Source organism: Nicotiana attenuata, unplaced genomic scaffold, assembly GCF_001879085.1.
Source record: "Nicotiana attenuata strain UT unplaced genomic scaffold, NIATTr2, whole genome shotgun sequence".
NCBI lineage: Eukaryota > Viridiplantae > Streptophyta > Magnoliopsida > Solanales > Solanaceae > Nicotiana > Nicotiana attenuata.
In genome coordinates, this window is record NW_017670348.1 from 734,863 (window position 1) to 739,913 (window position 5,051).

A 5,051-nucleotide genomic window follows, 5' to 3' on the forward strand; every position below is an offset into this window, starting at 1 on the left:
ACGGCAACACCCTTCATATTTTTATCTCATCCTCACCCAATATACGTATAACCGTACCAACCGGATGACAGAAATACCGATAACAGAAATTATAAAGTAGGAAATACGCTAGTAGAAATAATGAACGAGGATATACAAGTGGGCAACAGTAATAGACTAGGCGGAAGGCATATGAGTAATGACAACAATTGGAAGACAAGGAATATCAACTTCAACTAACTAACATGGTGGAGGCCTAGATATAGGTATAACAAAATGAAGGGAACACATGATCTTTACAAGTTAACAAGTAGAGGAATGAATGACTAACATGGTAAAAGGCTTGTACTAAAGTGCAACAGAATAGATACGACATGGATGTAATTATAACAGCAGGAAGTAGGCATGGTACTTGCAAGTTAAGCAACTAGAAGGTATGAGAAACATAAAAACAATTGAGATAGAGATCAAGGACAGGACAATAACAACAAGTCACATAAGATCTATAAGTACGACAATAACAGCTCAAGGTAAAGGCATAAACGTATACACGGGGAACAGATATCACAACATAATGCATGTCCCTTATCCTCGCCTGCACGGAAACACCCATCGTGCCATGAACTCACAATAATATAAAAGCATGACAATATAAATGAAATGGCACGGCATCACCCTTCGTTCTTTTACTCTCAAATGATATGACACGGCATCACCCTTTGTGTTTTACACTCACATAACATGGCACGGCATCACCCTTCGTACTTTACATTCACATAATATAGCATGACATCACCCTTCGTGCTTTATACTCACATAACATAGCATGACATCACCCTTCGTGCTTTACACACACATAACATGGCACGTCATCACCCTTCATGCTTTACACTCTCCCTTACCAAGCATATGTATATCAATGACAAACAAGGTAGGGAGCATAAATTACGTCAAGGAGAGTATTTAAACGGATATTCCAAATGAACCCCAGTCACAACTTTCAAGTCAACAATAGTTCAATAAACCCTCAAGAACCTTATTATTCAAGTACTTCAATAAATCTCAAGAATATCAGCTGTAGCAATGTATTAATGATTAAACATAATGATGACCGAATTAGACACATCAATGTTTCTTAGAATTTCCATCAAATTGTAATCAAGTTTTAAAGAAATGAATCTTGGTTTCTAACATTTAATACTATGTTCTTAGTATCTAGAAGTCAAGTAAGAGATGAAGCAAGAAAGGTCACTTAATTCTACAAGACACAATTTATAACATAATTTACTCCCGAGCATGGTTCACCCTGGCACAAGCATATATGTTCGTCACCTCATATATGTATCACCCCCACCTATAGCAAACAATGTCAAATAATAGGAAAAATCCCTCAACAAAGTTAGGCAAGACATTTACCTCAATTCGGCTAACTCAATACTCAATAAGCTTTTTCCTTTACAAATTCACCTCCCTCGGCTCAATCTAGCCAAAGACAACTTAAATACATCACACAATGCAAGCGAAAATAATTTCAATTAATAAAGCTGTAATTTTTATATAATTTTTAAAAAGTCAACAAAAATCAACTATCGGGCCCGCCCGATCAAAACCCGGGTCCAAGGGTAGGTTTTGACTACCCATAGCCCCACGAGTCCATATACGTATTTTGTTTCCAAATCCGAGTCCTATTTGACTCTCAAATCCTATATTTTCATTTTTCAAAGTTTTGACAAAATTCCCAAATTTTTTCCCTAGATTCTCATGAATTTGATGTTAAATCTTATGTATAATCATGAAATATAATCAAGAATAGATTAGAGTTACTTACCCAATGATTTTGTATGAAAATCCCTTCACAAAATCGCCTCCCATCGAAGCTAGGGTTCAAAATATAACAAAATGAAGCTAAGTCTCGGAATTCTCAGCTATATGCAGGCTGCAAATGTCGCATTTGTGACAATGCGAACTCCACAAATGCGAATAATCTGTCGCAAAAGCGAACCAGAACACTTCCAGTTAAGGTCGCATTTGCGACCCAATACTTCGCAAAGACCATTATCTCGCAAAAGCGACAGGGTCCTCGCAAAAGCGAATAACCCACTTCGCAATTGCGAGAGGTTTATTCGCAAATGCGAATCTTCCCCAGTAGCCCAAATTTCACAAATGCGATGGCTGCTTCGCAATTGCGACTATCGCATTTGCGACAAAAACATCGCAAATGCGATGACACCAGTACCAACACTGAAAAATCATTCCGAAACCAATCTGAAACTCATCCGAGCCCCCGAGGCTCCAAACCAACCATGCACACAGGTCCAAAAATACAACACAAACTCACTTGCGTGATCAAAATATCAAAATAACCTCTATGAGCACGAATCGGACGCCAAAATGTACGAAGATCAAAGTAAACTTCAAGAACTTCTAGAATCGCAACCAAGCGTCCGAACCATATCAAATCAACTCCAAATGGCGCCAAATTTTGCAGACAAGTTCTATATGATGAAACGAACCTACTCGAGGCTTCAAATCATGCATAACAACCTCGAAACAACGAATAGCACCTCAAGTCAAATTAATGAACTTTGGAACTTCAAACTTCTACAACCGACGCCGAAACCTATTAAATCACGTCCATTCGTGCTTTACACTCACATAACATGGCATAAAATCACCCTTAGTGCTTTACACTCTCATAACATGGCACGACATCATGCTTTGTGCTTTACACTCTCATAACATGGCACTGCATCACCCTTTGTGCTTTACACTCTCATAACATGGCACGGCATTACCCTTCGTGCTTTACACTCTTCCTTACCAAGCATATGTCTATCAAGAAAAACAAGGTAGGAAGCATAAATAACATCAAGTAGAGTGTTTAAACGAATATTCAAAATGAACCCCAGTCACAACTTTCAAGCCAACAATAGTTCAATAAACCCTCAAGAAACTTATTATTCAACTATTTTAACAAATCTCAAGAATGATCTACAACACGAGTATAGATCAAATTTTGCGCACAAGTCACATTTGACATTACTGACCTACCCCAACTTCCGGAATCGAAATTCGACCCCGATATCAAAAAGTCCACTCCCGGTCAAACTTTTCCAAAAATCCAACTTTCGCCATTTCAAGACTAATTCGACTACGGACCTCCAAATTATAATCCGGATGCGCTCTTAACTCCAAAATTACCCAACGGAGCTAACGGAACCGACGAAACTCCATTTCGAGGTCCAATGCTAAATAGTCAAACTTGGTCAACTCTTCTCACTTAGAGCTTAAATCTTGAAATTCATTCTTCTAAATCGATTCCAAAAAACTTGAAAACCAATACCGACGATTTACGCAAGTCGTAATACATTATGCGGAGATACTCGAGCCCTCAACTATTAATATAAAATTTTATTTGCACATCCTAATCTTTCACTCGGACTAAGTTTCATATGGCTCATTACCACGATCCATAGATTTTTCTTTGTACAATTTCACGTGGTTTATTATCACAATCGACGAGTTAGTTTCGAGATTCAGTTAAACTTTGTTATATCAATGTAAAGGGGATGAGGGTAGATGATTGAGTTGAATAGAGAATAATGCGATGAGTGAAAAAAATATTCTTAGCAAAAGGTTAATTAAAAATAGCTCTATGTAGCCATTTAAATAGGAACACGTAAAAATTTATATCTATACTATATTAAAAGTACGAAAGCCCTTAGCGAAATGTCGTTTACCTTTTTTATCCTTTTAAAATAAAGTTCACATTAGACAAAATAGTCATTTAATTATTCTCCTAGCTAATATTTAGGTGTTTGAATAAAATCAAATTTATTATTTTAAAATCTTCCTTATTTGAATTAAGTAAGAAGTACTTATAGTACTTTAAAATAATTAAAATTTTACCTAGATTGTTTCCAAGGCAATACCTTAATTTACTGTAATCATATTTCCGTCAACTAGATGAAAATGACCTTTTTTTGGTTAATTTTTTTTTATTACAGAATTTGACTTTAAGAAATAAGAATTAGCTTTGAAATCCGTCTCCTAGCTAATAGGATCCATCACAAACTTATAGCTAAATTCTACTCGGCAATGAATATTTGCCTTATAGCTACATAATTTATTTGTCATATTTTTTTTATTTCTTTAATTGCCCTATCTAGAATACATATTACTTAGACAATTATTTTCATCCAAAGTTAAAATGAAATAAGGATAAATAATAGATTACTAAGCTATCAAAATTATGTTTTGCCGACTAAATAGGATCAATATTCATCATTTTCAAGAGCTTATATTTTTTAAATTTTATTTTATAACTCAAACACATTATTTCATAATATTTATATAATTTATAAAGTTTATACCCATTGATATAAGGTACACGCGCAAAGCGCGTACCCTAAGACTAGTCCCAAGAATATAGCGTAGGATGGCAAGAAAAGCTTGGAGTTTGGGGCATTAGCATGGGAGAAGTTTGAAGGATAATGAAAAGACTTTAGGGGAAAGAAAAAAGGGGAGGTGGCCACAATTTGTCCATTAGGTGGAGAGTGGATATCCAGAGGACCACCTTGTAGTTAAAAATTAACCTCTATACGGGTGTTCAAAATCGAACGAAACCAAAAACCGAACTGAAATCGAAGCTTAATGGCTTACTGGTATCGGGTTAACAGTTTAACGGACCGGGAATAGATTTTTTTTGTTAACGGCTTATCGATTTGGGAGCGGATTATTCAATTTTCTTAATGAATAATCCGTTAACCCGTTAACAATATATACATATATATAAAATAATCAAAAGGAATGCAGAATACCTTAGTTTGTTTGTTGGAATAGTAAACCTTGAACCCTTGTCATGGACTCATCTATTGTATCCTATAGAGCATAGACTGGAATGTAGTCCACTGAGAGTAGGAATTTTATTTTGAGTCAGCGGTCAGCAAACAATTACTGCACGCTATATAGATTGAATTAGGCCGATAAACCGCCCGATATCTTATCGGGTGGCAAGCGAATTAATACATTTAAAAGCCGATAACCGATAAACCAAACCGTTAAGAGTAAAT